Here is a 15618-nt window from a genome sequence, read left to right as displayed (position 1 = left end):
ACTTTGTAGACCAGGCTGGCCTCGAACTCAGAAATCTGCCTGCCTCTGCCTCCCAAGTGCTGGGATTAAAGGCGTGTGCCACCACGCCCGGCTGCAGTCAGTGCTCTTAACCACTGATCCAACTCTCCATCCCATGCTTTTTTTTGTTTTGTTTTGTTTTTGTTTTTAATTTTGTTTTTTTAATGTCATTAGTTTATTTACAATTTTTTCTAGTTTAAGAGTTCAAGAGTTTAATCCAATTTTCAGATCATCTCTTAAACTTTCTTCATTCTGTTAAAGGGATGAATTAAATATCCTTATTTTGTAAGTAGCTGGTGCCTTACTATAAAGAAAGGTGCAGCAAATCCACCAAAGTACACGGTCATCATAGCCAGCAACTGCCACTGGTTTTCCACTGAAAATGGCAAATTTTTCCCTGGACCCTCCTCATAGTGACTGCAACGGGCCACGGAGGTGGTGAACCTCCGGATACTCTGGCCCAACATGTCGCTGCTGGAAGTTCTTCGAGGGACGCAGACACGGAAGGCAGAAGAAATGGCCATACCATCTAACTCTCCTTTCTTCACGACCTTGCTCTGCCGAGCGCGAAGACCCAAAGGGCCATTCCACACTTCTTGAAGACTAAGTCAAGGAAGGTACATTTAAGCCATCTGAATCCATGTTCCGATAATGGTTGTTAATGGCTCAATGCCTCCTCCTCCTCCTCCCCCTCCCCCTCCTCCCCTCCCTCCCCCTCCCCCTCCCCCTCCTCCAGAAGACAGGGCCTTACTATGTTGATTAAAGAGACTTTTTTTGTTCTGAACTATAACCTCCACCGGTTTGACAGACTCATCTGATCTAACCTTTCCTCATTTAAGGCTGAAGACATGCACTAACTACTACAACCAGAAACATCTGGTCACGAAAAGTGTGAAGAGCTGATAATAACTCCATAGGCAAGTGGTTAGACCTGAGAGCACCAAGGACAATGGCAGCTGAGTCTTGGTAGTTGTGTCTCCCAGTGGTCACAACATCCTTTTATGGTTAAAACTACTGGGTGATGGTTCAATTAGGATGTTGCTACTGTATCAGGAACTAAGGCTCTAGAACACTTTCCAGTCATACACATGCACGAAGCATGGGTGTGCACCCTTGAAAGGCTCAAGCGTCACTCCAGTATCACATTGAATGGAAGGCGGTTTGGATTCCTTCCACCTGGCTTTTCTGAAAAGGCATGAGTGCTTATCCATCAATTAGTCCAGCCCTTCTCATTTCCACTAACCTAAACTCCTTCTTGTTTACAAGCCTCCCTGCAGGCATCTTTGCATCCATCTTACACCTGGCCACCTCCTCTTGTGTCCTCTCTTGCCACTCCCTCCACTCTTCTCTTCCTACTTGCTATCTCTTGCCAGTCTCTGTCTCTTGCTATCTCCACTGTTCCTCCTGCGTCCCTGGCCATGTCCAGTCTGCTCTCCTTGCTCTCCGCTCTGGACTTCTTCCAGATGCCTCTGGTTAGGTTCTCTCTCTTACTCACAATAAAATCCTTCCCCCGGAGAGTGGAGCCGTCATGTCGGCAGTTTCTTTACCGCATCCCCTCACCTGCAAGAAGAATCTTCTTGCCCAAATGTCTCACGAACGCACTGCACTTTTTTCTTCTTGCTGCCTCTGCTATGAGACCCCTGCTCCCAAGATCCTCTCTATGAGCCAGTTACCATATGCCGGGTTCCTGTCTCAGATCTGGCAGCCTGCACTCGCTAAAGTGATTCTCTATGGGAGTCCAAAGACGATTCAGAAAGAGAGAACTCAGTTTCAGGAATTGGACAGGCCAGCTACACCCTAAAAGGAAGGTCTAATCTACTATGATTCTGGAAGGAAAAAAAAAAAAAAGTCAACCTTACCTCATGAATTTGACATCTACCTCATAAATGTTTATAAAATATTTAAATCCATAAGGTTGACTCCACTGGGCTGTCTGCCCACCCCATCCTTTCAATTGCTGGAGTACCTGCTTTGTTTGTTTGTTTCTGCTTTTTTATTTTGTTTTTAAATTTTTAATTTAATTTTTATATTTTATTTTATTTATTTAAATTTTTAATTTTATGTGCATTGCTGTTTTGCCTTCATGTATGTCTGTGTGAGGGTGAGAGGTTCTCTGCAACTGGAGTAGCAGACAATTGTGAACTGCCATGTGGGTGATGGGAATTGAACCTGGGTCTTCTGGAAGAACAACCTGTGCTATTATTACTGAACCGTCTCTCCAGCCCTGGAGTATATGCCTTAATTTGTTTTGCTTTTAAAATTAGTAATCCCTCCCCCTACCCCCACCCCCCAAAAAAAAAGAAAAAAGAAAAAAGAAAGAAAATAACCAAAACTAAGTGATCCTGTAATATCTTGGTGCCATGGTTCAGATGATCAAAGGCAAGATGGAGGAGCCCCCTCTCTATGAGACCATTTGTCTCCTCTTTCCTGGAGCTTGGGAAAGCTCTATGTCCCTCCTGAATCTTCTTACTTGCATGTCTTGGAAATCAACAAAGCATTTCTCTTCTGGTCACGTTCCCTATTGCAGGGCCTCTGTACTTTCCTCATTGTGAAACCCTCCTCTTACCACTTCCCTTCACTTGTGGCTACTTAAAACCCCCAGTTAATCTCTGCTGTCACCTATGTCCCTTCTTCCTTTGATTGATGGCGAGGAGATGAGGATTGTCAATTCCTCTCTTTGTTGGTTTCCTCTTTTTGCCTAGAAACTCGGTGGGACTGAGTTCTCTTGAGTTTGGCCAAGAAGGAAACTTGTAATTGCTAAGGGAATTTGATGAGATACCACTCCTCCTTGCTTACAGTCCTCCCTTTAGTGACACAGACGAAGGCTTAGATAGGGCTTATTACTTTTGTTTGTTTGTTTTTTGTTTTGTTTTGTTTTGTTTTCGAGACAGGGTTTCTCTGTATAGCCCTGGTTGTCCTGGAACTCACTTTGTAGACCAGGCTGGCCTCGAACTCAAAAATCCACCTGCCTCTGCCATTCAAGTGCTGAGATTAAAGGATTGCGCCACCACGCCCAGCCTGAGTTTATTACTTTCTATTGCCAACAATAGAATATTTCTTTTGTGTCTATTGCAAATATTTCTTGTTCTACATGACACGAAGAGACACTCCTGAGACCACCTTTCCGTCACTTGACATTTGGTCTGCTTCTGGGTGACTCCAGCCCCAGATGAAAAAGATATCCCCTTATCCCATTTGCCTTTCACAGTCTAACATCTGAGTTCCAGAAATTTTAAAGTCTGTAGACTCCTCTTTTGCAAACTTGTACCATGCATACAGACTACATGTATGTTCTGGTGTACATCCACATGTATGTACATGTATGTGGAGATCAGAGGTTGACATGGAGTGTTTGCTTTATTGCTCTCCACCATATATGTTCATTTGAACTCAGAGCTCACTGATTTCATTAGTCTAGCTAAGCCATCTTGGTCCAGGATCCCCCATATCTGCCTCCTAGTCTCTGGGGTAACAGGGAATGTTTTACCTGCTCAGCATTTCCATGAGTTCTGAGAAGCCAAACTACTCCTCAGTCATGAGCGGCAAGGACTTTGTCCTCGGAGACCTTTTCCAAGTCCCTGATGTGACTTTCTAAAGCTGCTCTCTGTAAGGATGCAGAAGTGATTTGGGGAGAATGTAGCTTCAGGAATTCAGTCAGCCAGTTACTCTGAGTTCCTGGAATGGTTAAGGGACCCCCCGGGTCACCTCTGTTTCTATGCTTTAACACGTGCAGGAAGATGATCTTACCTGAGGCAGTCACCGGATACCTGGGTCTTTGAGTTTGGTGGCAAGTACTCTTTCCTCCCTGAGCCACCTTGCACATCATCATCCGTGCTGTAAGAAAGAATCTGCACACACAGTGTTGTTACCAGCTTAGCACCTACACACTGTTAAAAGTGTTTTGTTTCTTCCTAGTTACCCCCTTCTAACCCAGATGCCCCGGGAGTGGAACGAGGTTGGAACCAGCAGAAACTCACCTGACTTAGAAGCTCAAGAAAAGTCTCTATTCAGGAGTGCACAGATTTGGGGTAGATCACAGTGGACGAGGGGGAGGGAAACACAGGAGTCACAAGTCTTACAGTGTGCCTGACCACCTGACCAAGGAGCAGTGACTGACAGCGTTATCCCCCCTTCCTTTCCCCCTTTGCATTTTCTGGCTGGAGATGAGATAGAAGATAGACTCCTTAATTCCTAAAATTTTATCTGTATGGGTGTTTTGCTTGTATGTATGTCTGTGGACCTCTTGTGTGTCTGTTTCCTGGGGAGGCCATAAGAGGGTGTTGGGTCTTCTGGGACTGGAGTTACAGATGGTTGTGAGTTGCCCAGCGGGTGCAGGGGATGGGATTTGGGTCTTCTGAAAGAGCAGTCAGTGCTGCTCACTGGTGACTCATTTCTCCCGCCCTGGAAACAGACCCCAGTCCCCCATCATCTCGAATCGTTGGCTCTCTGAATAAGCTGATAGATATAGATATAGATATAGATATAGATATAGATATAGATATAGATATAGATATAGATATAGATATAGATATAGATATAGATATAGATATAGATATCAGTTCCAGCCTCTATCATTGGCATCTGTAACCACAGGTAGCAGCAGAACCCACGTTTTGGTTCCAGAACCTGTCATAACGCAAAGCAGATTTCCCTCTGTTCCCTCCTCTCTCCCACAGGGCCCCGACACCTCCCCCCCACACCCCCACCACAGGAAGTCCCTGCCTTCCTCCCTCTCTGCTCTCTTCCATCATGCCCCAGGCCTGCTTCTTTGTCCTCTGGCTGACGGTTTTCTCAGTTATTGGCAGCTATGGCCGTCCTAAGCACCCTTATCACCCAGAGTTAAGTCACCGCGTTTTTCACCCCTATTTCCTTGAATGCAGACTCATGTGTGTTGTCTCTCAGAATCTGATAAATTCAAACAGTTAAGCAACAGAATCTCTCTTGCCGTTTACATAAGTTTCATTATAAAAGAGTATATAAAAGAGTAAAGTATCTAAACCTCATAGATTAAAATTAAAAATTCCGGCCTTCCTCAAAGACTGAATCCAGAGACATTACACCCTTCGCAGTATCAAATAAAACTTTAAAACCGTGGGACCATCCAGTTAATGATCGTATGACCTGGGCTTCCATAACCTTTGCTACTGTTTTAATTGTTATTTGTGTCTTTGGCCCTGGCTCACTTAACCTCCTGCTATGATTGATATTTTTGGACTCTAGTCATCAACTAATGATGATTTTGGGATGCCAGCTGCTGCTTGCTGTAGTCATAGCAGAACATAGCAGGGCTTTGGTCTTGGGTCAAGGATCCCACCTGGAGCCTGTGTGTGCTGGTACCCATCAGATCCTGGAATGCTGTTGTGTCCTGTCTGACAATTATTGGTTTCAAACTGTCCCCAGCACAACCCTGAGGGAGGAGTTTTAATTGATGGCTCACTCTCCAGTGGCCTTTCAGCCGTTTGAGGAACTAAACAGAAAACCCCAAGATTGTAAATTAGTTTGTACAGCAAAGTGATTATATAATGTTGGAAACCAATTACTTTTTTTTTTAAAGATTTATTTATTTATTTTATGCATATGAGTACACCATTGCTCTCTTCAGACACACCAGAAGAGGGCATCAGATCCCGTTACAGATGGTTGTGAGCCATCATGTGGTTGCTGGAAATTGAACTCAGAACCTCTGGAAGAGCAGTCAGTGCTCTTAACCACTGAGCCATCTTTCCAGCCCAACCAATTACTTTTGTTCTGTGTAATTTCTTTTTTTAATGATTTATTTATTTTATGTATGAGTACACTATTGCTCTCTTCAGACACACCAGGAGAGGGCACCAGATCCCATTACAGATGGTTGTGAGCCACCATGTGGTTGCTGGGATCTGAACTCAGGACCTTCGGACGAGCAGTCAGTGCTCTTAACCACTGAGTCATCTCTCCAGCCCCGTAATTTTTTTAATAGTTAGCAAAACTTAATTTCAACTGGCTGATGCAAATGGAACAGGCCTTGATTTCTCCTGAGGACTCATTCTGGCCAAGCCTACTGTAAGACAACTTTCCCACTGGGATCCTGTCTTCACTGTCTTTAGGGCCTCAGTCTCTTTAAGACACGCCCAGTGTGGCCCTACTAAGCTCACTAGAATAGTCTTCCAGGACTCACACATTTTATCCTTCGAGCACAGGACTGGAATCCTTGCACCAACACTGGGCCCTCCAGAAAACTCCAGTAAATTTGCAGGGGAAGCGAGGACTGCACTGAACAGTGTTCAGCAAGGAATCTAGAAAAGGACCTGTTCCAACGTTGCCAACCACCATCAGGGGATGCCTGAGTGCTGAGCCTCCTTCCTGTTGACTATCTGCCTTCACACACAGCTGCCACTAAGCCCAGGAACCGACCCACAGAACTAGGAATAAACCCGAGCAAGGCTGTGGGAGGTGGGTGGGCAGAGGAAAGGGGAGGATGTCCAACTCCCATCTCATCATCCGTTGAGTTCAGGGAACCCGGACCCTCATTCCAGGGCCACCCTGGAATTCCGGACAAAGTTTGTCAGCACAACAGACTTCTTTCTCTTTGAGATCAAGCAGTGGTCATCCACCCAAGGTCAAGGTCTGAGGATTGTCTGGGTCAGGATTGGCACGTTTCTTGGGCACCATGGGGGAATGGCAGTAGAGATTGACAGTTCTCTCTGCCCTACCTTTCCAGGAAAGGCCAATTATTTGAAAAGAGGCCCCTACCCAGCATGCTGTTAACCACTGCCCGCAGCAGGGAGCCAAAAGCCTTCCATTTAGCCCCAGTCATTTCCTGTGCCAGGACTGGAGGAAAACAGATGGTGAGGTGCCCAGGAGCCAGTGAGCTGAGAATGTTCCAACTCAGTTCCCCATCTTCCACTCCCAGTGCAGCCTCTGTTAGGCCAGGGGCCCTGTTCCCCTTTCACACACGCAGACTGTGCGGGAGTTCCTAGCACAGACATCTTGGCGTTTTACATTTGGGTTTCTGTTTCCTGTGAGTCCTGTCTGTGCCCAGTCTGCAAGGTGAAAAGGCCTTTCATGAACTGGACAGTAAGAATTCTTCTAGGCTTGGGGGTGGGGGAGGTGGGGGGGGTGGGGACAATCTGACCCCAAGAGTATCCTGGCAACATCACCTTGTATCTGCCCAGGAGAGTCTCCAAGGTATCATCCTCCAAGTCCCTGGCACACACAGTAGGACCAGGCAAACAGACTGTCATTCAGCCATAGCAGAGGCGCCTCCCTCCCCCAACACACACCAGGTGCTATTTGGGCAGGTAGAGCCTCAGGCTCAAACATACGGTCTCAGACTCCTGCTTTTCCTCCTCTACCATCACCATCCAGGATAGGCCACAAAGTCTGGACAGTTAAGGTTCATGAAGAGTGTGCTAAACAGGGACCAGACAAGGTAGCCAGGCACTGAGACCTCACTGGGCACGTTGACGGTGGTGGTTATCGTGGCTGTAGAGCCAGTGTGGTCCCCTGAGCATGGCCACTTCATGCTGCTGCTGTGCATGTCCTTCTTTGGGGGGACACGAGTGTCATGAGCCAGGACAGGGTGGGAAGTGGGTACTGGAGAGGATCTAGAGACCAGCATGGCAGTAGCTTCCTGTAATGTAATGTAATATAAAAAAAACAAAAAAACAAAAAAAAAACTTCTCAGAAGACGCTTTGTGAGTTGGTGTGTTTCCTAGAGACCAAGGAGAGGAGAAATTGCAGTTTTAAGTTACAGCTCTGGGTGTGTACCCGGAAGGCCACTCCCATGAAGTCTCTGTTCAACCTGCCTCCCATAGCCACAAGGAGTAAGAGTTTGCCTCCCATAGCTCTTGTGATCATAAAAAGAGAAAGAGCTATTAAGATATGTTCTATGGGGGGGTGGTGGTGAGGTATGGGGGAAGGAGGTGCCCCAGTGGGCCCATGCCAAGGCATCCCTTCCCCCTGAGGGACCAGCCACAGGACGGTATAGAATTGAGTTTATTTAGGGTATGGGGAGGGGAGTTAAGAGAGTAGCAGAGGCAGTGAAAGGCAGAGAGGAGAGACTAGAGGAGTAGAGGCCTGCCATGGCCATGTGGGGGAGGGGGGAGGGAATGGGGAGAGAGGGGGAGCAAGGGGGCAAGAGGCAACAGAGAGGAAAGAGAGGCAAGAGAGTAAGAGAGAGAGGAGGGGGCCAAGCAGCCCCTTGTATAGTGGGCCGGGCCCACCTGGCTGCTGCCAGGTAACTGTGGGGGTGGAGTCCAGACAGAATACCAACAATAGCCATGAGGTAGGAGTTTGAGGAGACAGCAGCAGGCACTCCTACAGCTTTTTGTGCGCTCAGGATTTAAGTTATCTGAATAACTCCAAGCCTGCAAGCGACAATGAGTGACATCATCACCACAACCAGGAAAGGGCTGTTGAGAGCAGGCCAGAGCTGTCCCAGAGCCCCTGCCTCCCAGGGTTCAAGGCTGCCTGACGAGACTTAGATATTGCAGGTCACACACTAACCAAGCCCTACTGGCTTATCCCCAAAGAGTGATCCCTGTCATGTATCCTAAGTCCCGCGCTCCCTCCCTGTTACATAGGGTTGCAGTCCTTCTAGGCTCCGCTCAACAGTTACCAGGCAACAGCCAGGTAGGCCTGACTTGCTATGAAAGGGACTGTTTGGCCCCTCCTCCCTCTCTCTGCCCCTTTTCTCTCTCTTACCCCCTTCATGTTCCCTGACCCCTTTCCCCTTCTCTTCCCTTTCCTCTTTCTTGGCTCTGGCCTCCTCTCTCTCTCTCTCTCTCTCTCTCTCTCTCTCTCTCTCTCTCTCTCTCTCTCTCCTTCATCCCCTCTCTTTCTCTGCCGCTACTGCTTTCTCAACTCCCCTTCCCATGCCCCCAGATAAACTATTCCATACTCTACCTGTCGTATGGCTGGTACCTCAGGGGGAAGGGATGTCTCAGCATAGGCCCACTGAGGCACCCCTCCCACCTCACCATACTGCACCCTATAAAACATATCTTTGACCTTTTTATAAAACACATCATATAGGTCACACATTAATTAAGGCTTCCTCCTAGTGTAAGACCTATTCGCCCAAGAAACCTCATCAAGTACACCTTTTGTTTCTCCCACCACAGGCCTGGGAGTCAGTCCTTCTTATACAACCTCCATATGGCACTGTTATTAGAGCTCTTTCTGCCTAAGAGGAATGATCTGGCTCTGCATGTCTCTGGGTGTAGTTATAATGAGGGAGCACCTCAGCGGGAGGGAGCACCTCAGCAGGCTGGCCAAGGTGTTCCCCTGAGGGATCACCATCATGAGACAGGCCTAGTACAAAAGGAAGTTTATTGGGGGAAGGGAAGGGGACCTGGAAAAGGGTTAGAGGCAGAGAAAGGAGGGGGACAGAGAGGGTCAGAAAGAGAGGAGAGAGGAAGGAAGGAAGATGAGTCTGACTGAGAACAATGGGTGAAGAGAGAGAAAAGACGGGGGTGGGGGGGGAGAGAGAGAGAGGAAGGAGGAGGAGGAGAGGGGGAGGGAGGAGAGAGACAGACTGCAGGTAGTCCTGCAGTCCTTCTTATAAGCTGGGTTGGCTCACACCTGGAGGGTGGAGAAGCAAGCCTTTGCCAGGTAGCTGTTGGGCAGAGCCTAGAAGAGTTGCCAACAGAACTAATTTGCATTTTCTTCTAGAAGAAGAAATCATTTTTAAGAAAATCTCTTGCCACTCTCCTAAAAGGGGAGATAATAACTGTAGTTTTAAGAGAAAACCTCTAAGGCAACAGAGAGCTCAATTCTGGCTTGGAGCAAATGTGCCCCGGGAGAAACCCCGGGTCGCGCGGGATGCCATTGCCCAGGTGTGTTACTGGATTCACTTTGATAGGACTCCTGCCCTAAAATGCAATACTGTCAGTGGTTTTCTTTTTATGAGATGCATTTTTTTCCTTCTTCTTGTTAGGATCCAGTTAGTCCTGGCCCTGGAAGGTGTGTTGGGAAATCCCCACGCACTTTCTGTTAGTCCCTGTGTTTGTTTCCTTTGAAACCGAGCTTGTGTGGACTTGATATTGATTCTTTGAGAAAATACTTGATGGTATTTAGTGAAGAGGCCACCTGGGCCTGTGTCTGTGGGGAGGTGACAGGCTGCCCGTCAGTCTGTGCTCTTATTTCTTGGACTTGTCAGCTTGTCTGTTCTTCTTCTTTTGTTTTCTTTTTCTTTCTTTCTTTCTTTTTTTTTTTCTGAGACAGGGTTTCTCTGTATAGGCCTGGCTGTCTTGGAACTCACTTTGCAGACCAGGCCTGCCTCTGCCTCCTGAGTGCTGGGATTAAAGGCGTGCACCACCACGCCCCGGCTTGCCTGTTCTTCTTGAATCAGCATGATTGAGCCTGTCTTGTGGTTTGTCCCTGTCATCTAAGTCATTGATTTGCCTGTGAACAAGTCAGAGTACATCCTCATGACCGCTGCTCTCTAATTCCAGATTGCATGTTTATCTATTTAGTGCGTGCGCGCACACACGCGCATATGGTTGCATGCAGGTACCAAAGCATGAATGTGGAGGTCAGAGGACAATTTGTAGGAAGTTGTCTTCTTCCAGAAAGTGGATCCCAGAGCCTGAACTCAGTCGACAATCTTGGAGCCATCTAACCAGCCCTTTTATTTATTTACTTTTAATGATTTATTTATTTTTATTTTATGTGTATTGGTGTTTCACTTGCATGTTTATCTGTGTGAGTGCATTGGGTCCTCAGACAGTTGTGAGCTGCCACATGGGTGCTGGGAATTGAACCTGAGTTTTCTGGAAGAATGGCCAGTGTTCTTAATCACTGAGCCATCTCTAACCCCCTTCCATTTATTACTTATTTGTTTATTTATTTAAAGTTTTTAAAAATTTATTTATGTTATGTACGTGAGTACACTGTAGCTGTCTTCAGATACACCAGAAGACAATATCTGATCCCATTACAGATGGTTGTGAGCCACCATGTGGTTGCTGGGAATTGAACTCAGGACTCCTGGAAGAGCAGTCAGTCCTCTTAACTGCTGAGCCATCTCTCCAGACCCCTTATTTAAAGTGTTTATGATCCTTATGATCATGGCCTGTTTTGATTCTGGTTCCATAATTTAGTCTCCTCTGTTTTCCCTGTGTTTGCCGGTGTTGATAATCTTTTAAGAACCATCTCTTACTTTCCTGTTCTCTAGAATTCCAAATAGGTTTCTATATTCAAATCTGCACTCACCTGAGCCTACGTGTCTCCTGGTACTGCAGGCCTTCCCCAGTGTCCCCAGCTGTCCCTCCCTGCCTCATGGTTTTGCCTTTAGTCCCACTCTCCCTCAGCTGTAGCATCAAACATATCTGTATGTATTAATAGAGTCTCACTACAAAGCCCAGGCTGACCTTGAATTCTGTCTTAGGTTTTCTTTTTGGGGGATCCAAAAACCCAAAACAACCCAAGTAGTCACAGGAGTCCATGCAAAGCAAGATCTTTATTGAATTAGGCAGCAAAAACTGCCTAGTCAGAGACAACAGCATAGACTTGGGAGCTGACTGGGTCCCCAACTTCATCTTAGTAACTATTTTTAAGCAGAAAGATCATAAAGCCCATAAGCATCTGTGCCAAGATACTGTCACAATGTTTCATCAGTCAGAATCACCTGAACCGATCACAAAACCCACTGTATGCATCTGAATGCAAGATACAGTTAGCCTGCAAGCGAGTGCAAGATACTATTACAATGCGTCAGAATCAATGTTCTTTCTCGTCCTCCTTGAGAACAATTGTTATGCTTTGCGGGACTAAAGAATAGGAAGGAAGTTGGCAAGTCACCTGGAAAGTCCCCGGCTCCCTAGAGCCTGGGAACTTGAACTTCATTTCACCTTATGATCAAAATGGAGCCTGAAAACACAATAGCAGTCCTTAGGTAAATCTCATGTGTTTGATTGCAACACTGTTGCTGTGATAAATAAAACGCTAAGGCCAGAAGCAACTGGGCAAGTAAACGGTTTATTTCAGCGTATAACTCTCAGGCTACACTTTATCACTGAGGGAAGTCAGGGCAGGAACTGAAGACAGGAACTGAAGCAGAGGCCATGGAGGAGAGGGTGCTGCTCACTGGCTTGCTCCTCAGGACTTGCTCAGCCTTTTTTCTGACATCACCTAGGACCACCAGTCCAGGGTTGGCACCACCCACATTGACTAGACTCTCACGCATTAATCAAGAAAATGCTTCACAGGCTTGCCCACTGGCCAATCTAGTGGAAGCATTTTTTATTTTCTTTTAATTAATTAGTTAATTAATTTATTTTATTTTATTTTTTAGCACAGGCTGGTCTGGAACTTGCTCTGTAGGCCAGGCTGGCCTTGACTCTCAGAGATCTGCCTGTCTCAGTCTCTCAAGTGTTAGGATTAAAAGTTGTTAATCGGGGGCTGGTGAGATGGCTCAGTGGGTAAGAGCACCCGACTGCTCTTCCAAAGGCCCGGAGTTCAAATCCCAGCAACCACATGGTGGCTCATAACCATCTGTAACAAGATCTGATGCCCTCTTCTGGAGTGTCTGAAGACAGGTACAATGTACTTACATATAATAAATAAATAAATAAATAAATAAATAAATAAATAAATAAATAAATAAATCTTTAAAAAAAAAAGTTGTTAATCATCCCACCATGAGGCTGGTGAGATGGCTCAGTGGTTAAGAGCACTGACTGCTCTTCCTAAGGTTCTGAGTTCAAATTCCACCACCCACATGGTGGCTCATAACCATCCTTAATGAGTTCTGATGCTCTCTTCTGGTGTGTCTGAAGACAGCTAAAAGATGAGCCATCATCAGCTAGCTAAGGAAGGCATTTTTTTTTCAGTTGAGGTTCTCTCTTCTCAAAGGACTCTAGTTTGTGTCAAGTTGGCATAAAACTAGCCAGCACAAGCCAGGCATGGTGGCGCACGCCTTTAATCCCAGCACTTGGGAGGCAGAGGCAGGCGGATTTCTGAGTTCGAGGCCAGCCTGGTCTACAAAGTGAGTTCCAGGACAGCCAGGGCTATATACAGAGAAACTCTGTCTCGAAAAACAAACAAACAAACAAAAAAAGATTTATTTTTTATTCATTTAAAGATTGATTGATTGATTGATTTATATGTAAGTACACTGTAGCTGTCTTTAGACACACCAGAAGAAGGCATCACATCTCATTACGGATGGTTGTGAGCCACCATGTGGTTGCTGGGATTTGAATTCAGGACCTTCAGAAAAGCAGTTGGTGCTCTTAACCACTGAACCATCTCTCCAGCCCCCAAGACCAGGTTTTATCAGTAGGTGCTGTAAAGTCCCAGTTTCTCTCCTGCCGCCTGAGTTTTCCCAGAGTTTGAGTTCACTGGCTTTGTAGAAGAGCTGGTGATGGCTGGCATGCTGTAGGTATGATGGTTGTCATGGTACTACTACTGCTGGTGGCTCTCGTGAAGGTGAGCTTCAAATAGAAGTTGTATGACTGCTGTATTTCAAGTCCTTGCAGGGCGGTGACTTTTCCAATCGTGCCTCAGTGTCTCCTGTTCTTTCTGAGGGAGACAGAGAGGCTGAGCAGGCCAAGCTGAGTGAGATTCGCGCCCCCCTCCCCCATACCTGATGAGCAGTCCTCTGGCTGAGGGATAAGAAGTGGAGGTAGTCTGGGGAGGTCATTGCACCCTCTGTAGGAAGGGTGTAGCATCTCTCTCTCAAGTCCTCAGGCCTCCTGCGCTCTGTTAATATACATGTTCTCTGTTTCCAGTTTTTATGGTGGCATTGTGTAAAATATAACCGAGTTCTGTTTCCTTCACCTTTTTCATGGTTAGAAGTGAGAGTCTGGCAGCCGTAGTGTGCTCTGAGGAAAGCCGGAACTCCATATTTAGAGAAACATGGCTGGGTAAATTTTCCTGGAAGATGTGTCACCACTTGGTGCCAATCATGACAAGGACAAGGTTTGTTGAAGAGAAAACCGTTATTCACTAGGCACACAAGACAGGAAAGCAGGCGTCGAGTTCTTTGTAGTGGGCTAAAGTCTAGTGGTGTGAGATGAAGGGCATGAAGACTGTGATCAGTGTGGCTCCTGAGAGGGCCATGTTTGTTGCCTCCCCCAGCCTGGAAAGGCTGACTTTGCCCTTGCTGCCACTGAACCTGAGACCACCTGGAGTGGGGCCTTCCGACCTAGATGGCTCTATTGTTCTACACCTGCCTGCTCTTCTCCAAGACACTGCTACCTGCTGAGAGAGACTCTAGAGATATTCAGGAGACAGCATCCTGAAGATCCACCTACAGGCTCAGCTTGCACCTGTAGGACAGGCACCAAGAATGGATTGGTGGTGGATGGACCTCCCCCTCTTTATAAGCACAAACTCTTAGTAAAATTTAGCAAGTCTTGAACAGAAAATCAATTAATTCACTCATACTTCACACATACTCCTGGGCTCAGGGAGGCACAGATCTGTGGACCGGGACAGTCTGTTGTTGGTGACAAAACCCTGTCCAGAGCCAACCTTGGAACTCTACTTGCTGATCGTCGCTTGCACCAGTTAGGCCATCGATCGGTCGGTACATGATGGATAAAACCGCGGCTCTTTTGTAAGGAGCTTCAAGTTCAGTGTTGGCTGTCCTCTCAGCACCCCTCAGGGCTTCTCCTGGCTATGCTGTGTTGTAATTCTCTCCTGCCACTGCCCGACGACAGTCTGTCTCCTTGAAGCCGTGCACTCACTCTATCCAGCCGCTTTCACCAGGACCTCCACCGTGTCTGAGTGTTCCTAGACATGGCTTCCTCTGTTCCCATGGTGCCGGTGCCCTGGGACAAGACAAGTTCTGCTTTCCAGATGCTTTCTCGATCTCTAGGGAGAGTACAGGGCTTCTAGAGCTGGAGACAGGGACTCTGGCACACTTCTCTGGGGTGATGGAGTCAGAACAGTTCCAATGAATGCCACTGTCACTTGTTGAGACCCAGGACTCTAGAAAGAGAGCAATGGGTAAGGAAGAAAGAAACCTTTTGTTTTGACCAAGAACCCAAAAGTGAACCTTTCCCAGCAAAGCAACCCCTTGAGTCTGGAGCTTCAAGTTACAGATACAGGGAAGCGCTGGGCGTGGTGGCGCTCGCCGCCATTAACCCCAGCACTTGGGGGGGGGGGCAGAAGCAGGTGGATTTCTGAGTTCGAGGCCAGCCTGGTCTACAAAAGTGAGTTCCAGGACAGAGAAACCCTGTCTCAAAAAAACAAAACCAAAACAAACAAACAAAACAAAACAAAAAATATAGGGAAGGAAAAGTGATAGTGTGAGGCAGGCTAATGGGTGCAAATATGCAGTCATCTCCCATCAGAGACAAAGATCTCCTCAGACGCTAGAGGCGTTCTTCTTCTGGGTGTTTGTGGTCTAGGTGTTTGTGGTTATGCTAGTTTGTGAGAATCTTTAACATAAAGGGTGGAGTGAGTAACTGCGTGCTAGGCTAGACCAACATTACAATTTCTCTCTCTCTCTCTCTCTCTCTCTCTCTCTCTCTCTCTCTCTCTCTCCTTTGCTCCTTCTTTTCCTCCTTCCTTTTTCCCTCCCTCTCTTCCTTTCTTCCTTCTTCTTCTTCTTCTTTTTTTTTTTGTTGTTGTTCTTTGTTTTTTTTTGTTTTTTGTTTTTTTTTTTTT

General features: G+C 46.7%; 1 pseudogene; it reads right to left on the bottom strand.

Moving 5' to 3' along the window:
* Positions 1-180: 180 nt before the first annotated feature.
* On the bottom strand, positions 181-507 carry LOC110338249 (annotated as a pseudogene).
* Between the last annotated feature and the right edge of the window lie 15111 nt (positions 508-15618).

Source organism: Mus pahari, chromosome 1, assembly GCF_900095145.1.
Source record: "Mus pahari chromosome 1, PAHARI_EIJ_v1.1, whole genome shotgun sequence".
Classification (NCBI taxonomy): Eukaryota; Metazoa; Chordata; class Mammalia; order Rodentia; family Muridae; genus Mus; species Mus pahari.
This window is presented reverse-complemented; position numbering and strand designations above follow the sequence as displayed.